The sequence below is a fragment of the Sciurus carolinensis genome, chromosome 2, assembly GCF_902686445.1.
Source record: "Sciurus carolinensis chromosome 2, mSciCar1.2, whole genome shotgun sequence".
Taxonomy (NCBI): Eukaryota; Metazoa; Chordata; class Mammalia; order Rodentia; family Sciuridae; genus Sciurus; species Sciurus carolinensis.
In genome coordinates this window covers 197,331,133-197,344,269 of record NC_062214.1, presented here as the reverse complement: position 1 = coordinate 197,344,269, position 13,137 = coordinate 197,331,133, and the positions used below count along the sequence as shown (strand labels likewise).

Here is a 13,137-nt window from a genome sequence, read left to right as displayed (position 1 = left end):
TAACCAGGTAAAAAGTCAGACATGGTGACAGGCACCTGTAATACCAGCTGCTCAGGAGGCTGAGGTGAGCAGATCACCTAAGCCTAGGAGTTGAAAAGGTCAGCCTGACAAAATAACAGCAAGATCAAATCTTAAAAAAAAAAAAAAAAAGCAAGGCAGGTTAAGCATGGTGCAGGAGTAGAGAGCTTGCCCAGCAGGCACAAGGCCCTGAGTTTGATTCCCAACAGGCAAAGGAGGAGGAGGGAAAGGGAAAGGGAAAGGGAAAGGGAAAGGGGAAAGGGGAAAAGGGAAAAGGGAAACAGAAGGGGAAGGGAAGAAAAAGAAAGGAAAGGAAAGGGAAATCACACTAGGGAAATTACAATAAAATAGTTCGAATCCTGGGCTGGAGTTGTGGCCCCATGGTAGAGAGCTTACCTGGCATGTGTGAGGCCCTGGGTTCGTTCCTCAGCACGGCATATAAATAAATTAATTAATTAAAAAAAACAATGACAACTAAAGATAAAATAAAATTTTAAAAATAGCTCAAATCCAAAGTAATGAATTTTAAAACAACTGGGAAAAAAGGCAGATTACAATTATACTGATGGTTAACCCACTACTAGAAAAATTTAAGGTCAAACACAATGAAATACCCATGAATTGCAAAAGGAAAGTACAGTGGTCCCCCTCTACTATAGAGTGGTCCAATATCTCAGAACACTGGCTCCAGAACACCCTGAAGATACCAAAACTCATGAAGGATCAAGTCCCTTATAGAAAATAATGCATGTGTGCACACAACCTACACATATCCTCCTATACTTTAAACCAGATCAAGGTTATTTATAAAACCTAATACAATGTTACTGCTATGTAAATATTTGTTACACTATATTATTTATAGAACAACCACAAGAAAAAAAGATCTGTACCAGCTTAGCATAGAGGCTATTTTTTCCTTATATTTTCAATCTGCAGAACCCACAAAAACTGAAGGTCAACTCTAACTGCATATTGCAACTCTATGTCCCATAAAAATGACCTTTAAGAACAAAGCTGAGCCAGGCACAGTGGTGTAGACCTGTAATCCCAGTGGCTCAGGAGGCTGTAGCAGGAGGATCTCGAGTTCATAGTCAGCCTTAGCAGCTTAGTGAAGCCCTGAGCAACTTAGTGAGACCCTGTCTCTAAATAAAATATATTTCTTTAAAAGGGCTGGGGGGGTGGGGAGATAGCTCAGATGGTAGAGTGCTTGCCTTGCAAGCACAAGGCCCTGAGTTTGATCCCCAGTACTGCAAAAAAAAATAAAAAAATAAAAAATAAAAAATAAATAAAAGGGCTGGGGATGTGGTTCCAGTGGTTAAGTGCCCCTGGGTTCAATTCCCAGTACCAAAAAAAAGCTGAAATAAAAACTGCTTTAAACAGGTTCATCTAGCAGGCCCATGCTAAAAGTGATATCAAAGGGTATTCTTTAGGCAAAAGAAAAATAAATCACAGAGAAACTTAAGAGGAGCACAAAAAAAAAAAAAAAAACAAGAGCAATTAAAAAGACCAATATCTTGGTAAATCAGAATGAAGTAACTGTATAAGTTTACGGTTTATTCTAATAAATACAATGTGTAATATCAACTGGACACACTGGGGACCTGAGGGCTCACTGCAGCAAAGTATTACAAGGAGTACTGTCCTGTCATCAGGTAAAAGCACCAAGTTAACATTAGATTGAGGAAATCAAGGATACAAGTTTTAATCCCTACGACAACCACTAAGAGAAAGGTTTTTGTTGTTGTTTTATTTTTTTAAAACAACACTATGGGGAGGCTGTGGGTATAGTTCAGCGGTAAAAGCACTTGCCTCGCAAGTGGGAGACCCTGGGCTGGATCTCCAGCACTGCCAAAACAAAATACAAACAAAAAGATCACGACCACCAAACCAAGGGAAAATACAGAATAATAAAGACAATCAATACAAAATAAAGTCAGAAAGAGAGAGAGAGAGAGAGAGAGAGAGAGAAACAACAGAATAGATGGGTTAAATAGAAAACTGAGTCAGTAGGTTAAATACAAACATAACAATAACCACTTTAAATGGAACTAAAGCCTTGCTTTTAGGAGTTAGACAAAACCCATTCACATACCCAGATACTAGAATAAAGAAAGGCTGAAAGTAAAAGAACGGGGAAAAAATACCATTTGAACACTGACAAGAAAGCTAGCCAAGCCATATTGATCTGAGGGCAGTAAGCATCACTAGAGATTAAAAAAGAGGGGTACTGCATAATGATAAAGGCCTTCGCCCTCAAGAGCAATCTTTGCTAAAAAAAGATCATAGCAAAAGGCAGTACTGCAAGGATATAACATCAAGTGCATGGGAGGTGTTTTTAGGCAGGAGAGAAGAAAGGTATGGCAATGGCAAGATGACAAAGGAGGACATTGTCCTTCTGGGTACAGTGGTGCAAGGGACACACGGGAACAAGTACCACCAAGAGGGCCTGAGGGAAAGCAGTGTCATTAGGAGACAATCCTTTTCAGATGGAACAAGAGTGAGGGGAATGCTGCATCTATTTCCTGCCACTCCAATGCTTAGCACGTTTCTGCTGGAGTAGAGGACCCAAAACTTGACATGGTTCTGTTGACTGTCCTCCCTCTTGGGGGACACAGGCATGGCATGTCTCCATGTGTAGTTACTTTTTAATATTAATAATCAATATAGCATTAGAAACTTACTGGAAAAACATTGGGAAGGTTTTACTGTATTGGGACACAAAAGAGTAAACAATAAAAATTTAGCAGTAACATATAGATAAAATATATGAAAATAAACAACTGTAGCTATGCTCAAGTTACAAGGAGTCTGTGATGGCTTTGGTATAATTTCTAAATATAGATGGATAAAGAAGCATTCCTCTGAGCATGGATGCAGTATTTAGCCTTTGTTGCTTTCCTAGTTTTAATAGTTGATTCTAGAGATACTTTACACAATAAAAATACTTAGGTTAGTCATAAATATAATTTGTGTTTTTCCTATGTTTAGTCTAATTCTTTGAGAATCAAATAAGATTGTAGTCCACCATTATATGAAATAGAATAGACTAAATATTAACAATAAGTTGATTTCTTTGCCCTTTAATAATAATAAAAACTTCACTGTTAAACACTGGAGTTCATGGTGGGGGTGGTATCTCAGAAAATCTAGTGACGTGTTTGTTCTAAAGGTTGAAGGCTGGCAGATCATGGTGCCCTCAGTTTAGCTGGGAGACAAGGTTGTTTTAATCTAGCTGGAAAATAAGGTTGTTCTGGTCTGGGCTGTCATACAGAGAGAATGTGTACTTTGAGAAGAAGCATAGATTGTACTTTGAAGGTTTTTCTTATTTTAAAACTAACCATAGAATGATATAATCATTACTAAAGAAATATATCTATAAAAAGGCTGGCAGAAAAATAAAAAGAGAGATTCAGCCTCAGAACACTTGGTGTCTCTGCTGTTTCTCCACCACGCCGACACCTCCCATCCACCTAGGACCCCCGACCCCTGCTAGGGCTTGACCCCAGCGGGGAAATTATTGGGTATATGGCACAACCCAGCACCCCATTCTGGCTGCCTGAATTTGGACAGTGAGCTCCCCACAGGCTGTGTGTTCCTGGGCAAATGACTCCATGTTTCTGAACCTCTGTTTCATCAGCTTTAAAATGAACTATTTTAGCCCAGTGCAATGGTGCACACCTGTAATCCCAGGTACTAGAGAGACTGAGGTAGGAGGATCAAGTTCCACATCAGCCTGAATAACATAGCAAGACCCTCAATAACTTAGCAAGACACTGTCTCAAAATTTAAAAGTAAGACCACGCAGGGAGTCGGGCCCCAGGCCACCACCATCACCCTGTTCCTCTGCACCACACCTTCCATGGCCGACGAGCTGTCCACAGCCACATCTTACACCAAAGATGGTTTCTACTGTTTCTTGACTGCGATCAAAGTCCCCTGTCTCATGGAATTGTAACTAGAAGAAAACGAGCATCCCCAAAACAGGCTTTAGATCTTGAAAATATCATGAGAAAGTTTTCTGACAGCTGTAGATGCTGTGCAAAAGAGATTAAACTCTATCACATGAGATATCATTATGAATTTTGTAAGAAGTATCAGGATGAATATGGTGTTTCTTGTATTATTCCAAACTCAGACATTTCAAGATTCAGTAGGGAATAGTTACAGGACTGAAACATCCCTGTCTGATAATAGAGAAACTTACCGAGAGAATTCAAGTTCTGAGCATCCCACCTGTGTCCCCTGAGTCAAGAGTCAAATTTTACCACACGGCATTCCCTTGATCACTGTAACAGTAACCACCTATTTTAAAGATCAGGACTTTTTTTTTTTTTTTTTTTTTTTTTTTTTTTTTTTTGCGGTGCTGGGGATTGAACCTAGGACCTTGGGCTTACAAGGTAAGCACTCTACCAACTGAGCTATCTCCTCAGCCCCCGACCACCAACCACCTATTTTAGACAGTTCCTATGACATGTCCTATTTGTGTGTCTCTTCCTTGGGGAGATCCTAGTCAGATTACTAGAAATTTTGCTAGTCACCTAAATCAAAGACATCAGTTCAATTACGGAGAATTTGTGAATCTCCAGCTAGATGAGGAAATCCAATATCAAACTGCTATTGAAGAATCTTTTCAAGTAAACATCTGAGGCCTACCGATATCTCTGCATCTCTGTACCTGCAAGTGCCATCTTTAAGGGGAAAACTACATGAAATCACTATTTCAAAAAGTAATTCAGGGCTGGGGAGATAGCTCAATTGGTAGAGTGTTTGCCTCGCAAGCACAAGGCCCTGGGTTCAATCCCCAGCACCGCTTATTAAAAAAAAAAAAAGAAAAAGAAATTCAATCTACTGTTCTAAATTTTTTAATTGAAAAATAAAGGTTGGGTCTCCTAAAAACTTCATCCTCTTGACAAATTTAAAAAATCAAAGTTCTGATTGTGACATTTCTTTGAGAGCATAAAAAGGATTACATTTCACTAATATAGTGGTAAAAAGGGAATCCCTGTTATACTTTTATCTTTTTTATATTACATATTTTTAAATTCTTCATTATTATTATGTTGCTTTTGAAATTTGGTGCAGTTTCTCTTATTTATGGTACACAGGTATCCCAACAATAGCAAATTCATGATTGATAAAAAATTAACAAATCTGAGTCAGTTGTCAGAGTTGCAGAATGAAAACTTCAAGTGCTAAATTGAAGAATCCCAAGGAAATTTTTTAAACACTGATTATAGCTGAAGTATTCAAGTATAAGAAAATTACATTTATATAACATTTAGTATTTTTGAAGACTAGGAGATTCTTTAACAATTTTAACTCTTTAAAAAGTTCATTGTAGGACTAGTGTTGTGGCTTGGTGGTAGAGCACTTGCCTGGCACCTGTGAGGCACTGGGTTTGATACTCAGCATCACATAAAAATAAATAAATAAAATAAAGGTATTGTGTCCATCTGCAACTAAAAAAAAAATATTTAAATATAAATTAAAAATAAAAAGTTCACTGTAGGACTGGGGTTGTGGATCAGGGGTAGAGTGTTTGCCTAGCACATGTGAGGCACTGGGTTCAAAACTTAGCACTACATAAAAAACAAATAAATAAAATAAGGGTTTTGTGTCCATCTACAACTTAAAAAAAAGTTCATTTGCTCTTAGAAGAAACTATCAAGAGAAAACTTTATTTTTGGGGGGAGCTGGTAATTCAATCTTGTTTGTTTGACTAATTTGTAAGCTGAAATACTAAGCTGAATAACAGTTATTTGGCTGCAAAATTTTCAATAGCCTGTGTTTCTCATTAGCTAAGATGAAACTTACGAGAAACTTTCAGTTGATGATATTATACTCTATAGATATATTTAAAGAAATTCAAAGCTGAAGATATATTATGTGCATACACTTTTGTATGTATATATACATAATGAATATACATACACATCTTTGCATGCATTTTGTCATGTTATATAGAATTTTTACTAAGAATTTAAAAATGAGCAAGCAATATAGGATTGAATTATCTGACTTGATTAAAATTTTGACTATCACCAAATTTTAAAAAAATTAACAGTCAAATGCTAATAAGCAGTCTAAGTTGGTTGCTATTACACCTTAAATTTTGAGTTTAAATACAACTACCTATTTATATGGTGCTCATTTGTTATTCTCAAAAATAATGTGTGAATATTATTTTACCGGCCATAGTTTCACTACTTTGAAGTCAAAACTAATTTTATTATTAATATTCAGTAATGGGAATCAAAGTATTTTGTAGATGGGTCAAATCACAGAAAAAAGGATAAAGTAAATTCACTGATATTCCATACTAATATACAATGTTTATGCTTTCTTTAAAATTATGAAAAGATCAAAATCTTAGAAGCAGTTTGCTGCTAACATATACATATATTGTATAAAAAGGTATATTTTGGTTTTCTTAAAACCCCTGTTGACTTTTCTACAGTGAACATTTTTTTAAACTTGATTTAATAAAAATGTTAATTTCGGAAGTGAAATTTTATAAAAACCTTTCTCAAACAGTAGTGACTTTGTTTATAGATAGTAATAGCAATCACACAAAAAAGCCCTACATCTTAATGCCTTTGTTCTGTTATTCTAGGAGTGATGTTTACTGTATGCTTTAACATTTTCTCTGCAGTTAACATGAATGTAATGTTAAGAACAGCTGTATGAGTTCTTTTTTTTTTTTTTTTTTGTGGTACTGAGGATCAAACTCAGGGCCTTGTGCCTACAAGGCAAGCACTCTACCAGCTGAGCTATCCCCAACCCCTGTATGAGTTCTTTTCAAAAAGATATTTTCAACCAGTTTTTTCCAGTTTAAAGCAGTAGCTTTAGTAATTTCTTTTAAAGTTTAACACATCTAGCATGTCAATTCAACCATTCTGAAATTTATAGACTTCTTTAAAAGAAAATTGTTGCAGAGATTATCTTGATGAGGGCTGGGGAGATAGCTCAGTTGGTAGAGTGCTTGCCTTGCAAGCACAAGGCCCTGGGATCGATCCCCAGCACCAAAAAAAAAAAAAAAAAAAAAAAAGAGAGAGATTATCTTGATGAAATTGTGTTTTTGAATGAGTTAAATATTAATAGTCTCATGTTTTCCATAAGGAAAATATTGACTTTGGTATTTGCTTTTCTCTGGGAACACAAGTATGGAAATAATTGTTTAAAATCTCACCTCCTTTTGTCAGTAGGTTAGAAATAGGGATAAACCTGTACACATTTAATTCATGGGGAAAAGTTCTTATTTTAAATATTTGTCAGGATAAAGGAGAGAAACTATCAATACCGATACCTAAATTTCACACCACTTAGGAAAGCTTTTTCTCTCAATAAATTAGTTTATGTTGTTTGTTTAAACAGTCTTATTTGAGATTTATGGCTTTATTTTTCAATTAAAAATGATCTCCTAAAAAAAACAAAAATAATAAATAAATAAATACATAAATAAATAAATGAATAGGGCTGGGGGGTAGTGTGGTAGTAGAGTACCACTGGTTTAAATACCTGGTACCAAAAAAAGAAAAAAAAAGTTTATAAACATGATTTTTTTTTTTTTACAGCAATGAAACTAAGAACGGATTACTATCCAGAAACTTAATATGTAAAACCAGATAAAACACAGCTATTAAAATCTACACCCTGCTTTAGCAGGATACAGAGGCTACAGCCCCAAACCCCAACCTCAGTTCCACTAATGATGCTGCACAAAAATGGCCATGCCATGGAAACTGACCTGTTGACTGACAGGGGACCAGAAAACAAGAGAGTACATCAGTTGGAATATCAAGTCCCAGTTTGGTTCAGGAGTGTCAATATAGGGCACAGGAAAAGCACTTAACATATAATGGAAACTGCCCAGGAGAGAGTAAATGTTCTGTAAGTACCTCAAAAGGAACACAAGTTCTCATTTGACCATCTTCCAGCAAGATGGAGCTACCACATTACAAGCATAGTTCTTAAATCATACTCTTCTCCAAAGTACACTAATTACAAGTAATAATTCTTTTTTTTTTTTTAATATTTTTTAGTTGTTGATGGACCTTTATTTTTTATTTATTTATATACAGTGCTGAGAACCGAACCCAGAGCCTCACACATGCTAGGCAAGTCCTCTACCACTAAGCCCAAGCCCCAGGCCTGTAAAAATTCTTAAATAATTCACTTTTTAACAAGTGATTAATTCAAAATAACTACCCTTTGGAGAACTCTGGACTACAGTCATCAATGTAGAGATCAGATTTCAAGAAGCAATGAAATCAGAACAAAAACTTCATCACAAATACTGAAATGAATAAGTAGCTATATGAAAACATAAAACTTGGTATTCTGTTTGTAAAAGCCAGTCTGAGAACCTCTAATTCGAAAATCTGAAATCCTAAATACTCCACTTGCTTTCAGATTTCAACTTTTTGACCAACAGTACCGTCCCTCAAAGAGTTAAAAATTTCTGAGCATCTTGATTTTTCAGCTGAGAGATGCTAAACCTACAATGTCTACACAAATATTTCAAAAGCTCCAAAACTGATACACTTTTGATCCCAGGTATTCCAGGTAAGGAAAACTTACTCAACCTGTGTTCTATTCATTAAATGTTTCCATAAGCAAAAATCCAAAGCTAAAAGCTAAAAAGCCATGGAGACTAGGGATATAGCTCAGCTATTAAAAAAAAAAAAAAAAACTAGTATCTTTAGGAAGAAACAGAATAGGGTAGGGACTGAAACAAACAAACAAACAAACATGTAAGCACTTGCCAGGTGAGGTGGCACATACATATACTCACAGCTACTTGGAAGACTGAGGCAAGTTTGAAACAACACTGTGAGACTCTACCTCAATCTTTCAAAAAGAAGCGGGGATGTGGCTCAGTGGTAGAGTGCTTGCCTAGCAAGCACAAGGCCTTAGGTTTAATCCCCAGCACCAGGGGTAGGGGTTATACACATGTGCACATATATACATTTTAAATAATTATTAATGTTTTCTAACAAAAAGGGAATATAACAAATTCCTGAATTTTCCTTCCTTAAGAAATCTAGAATTCGGCTCTCAGTCAAATGGAACATCATCATCCAGACTTGCCCTGTATGATGTGAAACACTCCCAATCTTCCTTGGGTGTTCACAAACCCTGGGAGCCTCTTAAGTGTTGGTAGTGTCTCCTGGTGACTAGGTCACCTCAGAATGGGAACAGGAACCAGAAAAGTCCAAGTGAAGACAGGGTTGGAGCACTCAGTCACACTTGCCAACCTCCAGGAAAAGGGTGGGGGGACAGCACTAAACTACATAAAAACTCTAGGAACTTTCCTGGCACGGTGGTGCACACCTGAAATCACAGCTGCTTGGAAGGCTCAAAAAGGAGAATCACAAGTTCAAAGCCAGCCTCAGCAACTTAGCGAGGCCCTGTCTCAAAATAATAAATAAAAAGGGCTGGGGATGTGACTCAGCAGTTAAGCGCCCCTGGGTTCAATCCCCAGTATCAAAAATTAATAACAGTAATAATAATAATAGAATAAAATAAGAGTTGGGAATGTAGTTCAGTAATAGAACACGTCTGAGTTCAATCCTCGATCCCAAAAAATAAATAAATAAAACCAATTAAGTGGGGAGGCTGAGGCAGGAGAATCCAGAGTTCAAAGCCAGCTTCAGCAAAAGCAAAGCACTGAGAAACTCAGTAAGACCCTGTCTCTAAATAAAATATAGAACAGTGCTGGGGATGTAGCTCAGGGGTTGAGTGTCTTTGAGTTCAATCCCCAGTACCAAAAAATAAAATAATAAAATAAAAGTCAATTAAGATCTTTAATCAAGCTGGGTACAGTGGCACCTGACTGTAATCCCAGCAGCTCAGGAGGCTGAAGCAGGAGGACTGCAAGTTCAAAGCCAGCCTCTGCAACTTAGGTAAGCCCTAATCAACTTAGCAAGATCCTGTCTCAAAAAATACAAAGGTAGTGGTTAAGCATCCCGGGGTTCAATCCCTGGCACCAAAAATTAAAAAATTAAATTAAATTTAAAAAGATCTTTAATCTATAGCTTAGTGTTAGAACAAATGTTTGGCATGGGCAGCTGCCTGGTTTCAATCCCTAATAAGAACTTTTTTCTTTAAATTGTTGATTTTGTTATTTGATACAATAACCAGCAAACATAAGAATTACCCCGAGTTCTATGAGCTGTTTAAGTAAATTATTCCAACCTGAAAAGGGGAAATGGGAATCCCAGTTTGTAGTCAGTCAGTCAGAAAACAAGTGACCTAGACTTGCAACTGGTATCTGAGCCAGGGGCAGTTTTCAGCACTCAGCCCTGTGGGATTTGACACTACAGCATCAGAAGTGATGCCTAGTTATGTCCACAGGGAAACTGGTGTGAGGAAAAAACCCCTCACATCAGGTCACAGGAGTGTTCTGTGGCGAATGTAACAGAGCAGAGGAGGAAAACAGGTTTGTCTTCTTCTCACCCTACTATCTCCGGCAACTAAAGACTGGGTATACATGAAGCAGGTTTTCAAGTCACCAAACATGAGGTAACAAGTACAGTGGTCCCTGCCAGGGGAAACAAATGAGGTGAACCCTACAAGTGCGGCAGTGTGGAGAGAGGAGACCGCAGGGCATCAGTGTTATGGTTTAGATATGAGGTGTCCCCCAAAAGCTCCTGTTAATGCAGGAAGGAATATGCAGAGGTAAAATGAGATTCTGAGGGCTGCAAACGAATCAGTCCATCCTAGTCTAAGTGGACTGACCAGGAGGTAAGTAACTGTAGGCAGGTGGGTATCACTGGGGGCATGCCCTAGAAGGGCTCATCTCCCCTGCAGCCCCTTCCTCCCTCCTTTCCACCCCCTACTTCCTGGCCTCCATGAGTGGAACGAAGTTCACCCATCGCACGTTCCACCACGTGTGACCTCACTTTGGGCCCAAAGCAACAGATCTGGCCATCCATAGACCTCTGAAACCAAAAGCTCCAAATAAACATTCCTCTTCTAAGTTGTCCTTGTTGGTTGTTGTGGTCACACCAACAAAAAAGCTGAATGAAATAGTCAGTCATCTTTCAGAGTTGGTGAGAAAAAGGCAGAAGTGCAGAGAGGCCAAGAGGCTAGAGCACATAGGGCAAAGTATCAGGAAAGAGAACCCCAAGTAGCTGCAAAGGGCCTGGGGCACCCAGCAGAGTACAATCATCATACTACTTGAGGCTTTTTAGTAAAGAACCACCCAAATGGAACAATCTGTGATGTTCACACAAGGATAAAAGTGTGCCTTCTCCTGACAGCCAGAGCAGAAAGCCTCAGAACTCAAGGACCATTAGGTAAGTACTCAGTAGTGGGAAACATCAGCCCTAGAAGAAATGCTGTTTTCATTCTAACAAACTAAAGGGTAGACTTGAAATGACCAAAGTACTTCTAATTAACTTAGCCATATCTCCTAACAAAATTTAAGAACATTTCTAGAAATATAAAAATACCCAGTACCCACCCAAGTAAATTTATAAGGTCTGGCTCCAAACAAAACTTACCAGACAAGTAAAGAAAGAGGAAGAGACAACCCAAAATTAGGAGAAAATCAACCAAAACTGACCCAGAAATGACACTATTATAGAATTAATAGACAAGGGCATTCATACTGTATCTGGCTGGGTATGGCAGTGCTTGCCAGTAATCAGAAGGCCAGAGCAGGAAGATCACAAGATGGGAGACCAGACTGGACAATTTAGCAAGACCCTATCTCAAAATAAAAAATAAAAAGGGCTAGGGATATGACTCAAGTGTTAAAGCAACCCTGGGTTCAATCACCAATACCAAAAGTAGAGCGGGGGACCCCTGGACCCAATGTCTTAAAAAATTAAGAAGACTGCATGTGCTGAGACATGAACTACAAAGAAAACAGACCCAAATCAAACCTACAGTATCTAAGATGGAAAATACAACGGATAAAATTAAAGGCATACTCAACATTGCATTAGCCGAGACAACTTGCAGATATTCAAAATGAAGAAGCCAGTGTAGTGGTCAACCTACTGACCACCAGTAGCCCAACTACTAAGATTAGGCTGAGGCAGGGAGGATCACTTAAAACTCAGGAATCGAAGGTTACCTGGGCAGAGTAAGACCCTTTCTCAAAAAAAAAGAGGAGGAGGAGAATACTGAAGAGATTTTCAAAAAGCGACAAGATGTCATTCAGCCTAATAATACATGTAATTATACACTTTTAAATATGTACAGTTTGGCCCAGCATGTGGCACACACCTGTAATCCCAGCAACTTGGAAGGCTGAGGTCAGGATTGTAAATTTGAGGCCAGCCTAGCAACTCACTGAGACTCCATCTCCAAATAAAATTTAAAAAGGGTTAGTAATATATCTCAGTGGTAGAGCACCCCTAGGTTCAGTTCCCAGGACCTCAAAAAAAAAAAAAAAAGTAGGAGGAGAAGGAAGGAAAAATAAAGGGGCAGGGATGTAGCTCAGTGGCAAAACCCCTGCCTAGCCCATGTAAGCTTCTGTGTTCAATCCCTAGTACTACCCCAAAAAAAGGTTAACTATGTACAGTTTTATTTTCTGTCAACTGTACCTCAATAAGGAGGCTGTTTTCACAAATCAAACCATTTAAACCACAAGGCTGAGCCAGCCTTTTAACTTTTTTTAGGCCATGTGTTTATCTTCAGTAAAACCATCCATTTCTACTTGCTTTTTCAAGGAAACTTATTTTGAGCAGCTTAATAGCAGTATGGTGAACAAATATCCCACTAGAGGAATTCAGTACATAGCCATCATATTTATCAGCTGTACTAATCTCAAATTTCATCATGTACCTTGACGAAGAGGCAAGGCTTCTGAACTGGCTATAAAAAGTACCAACAACAAAGCTTTCAATTCTTCAGAACCTCTAGATCAGTGCTATCCAATCAAACTTTCTGGAACAATGGAGATGTTCTATCTGAGCTAATATGATAGCTAGTAGCATCTGAAACGTGCCTAGTATAACAGAATAACAGAAGGAATGGATTCATTCTTTCTTTTTTTGCAGTACTGGGGACTGACCTACACCCCCAGCTCTTTTTATTTTGAGACTGGGACTCATTAAGTTGCTGAGTCTGGCTTCAAACTTGCAATCCTCCTGCTTCAGACTC

General features: G+C 38.0%; 1 protein-coding gene and 1 pseudogene across 1 annotated transcript in view; one reads left to right on the top strand and one right to left on the bottom strand.

The window, feature by feature from the left end:
* The window catches only part of Rcor1 (REST corepressor 1), a 131,368-nt gene that overhangs the window by 101,152 nt on the left and 17,079 nt on the right, over nucleotides 1-13,137 (bottom strand). The gene's annotated exons all lie outside the window — the stretch shown is intronic.
* On the top strand, nucleotides 3,881-4,667 carry LOC124976028 (E3 ubiquitin-protein ligase RNF138-like; annotated as a pseudogene).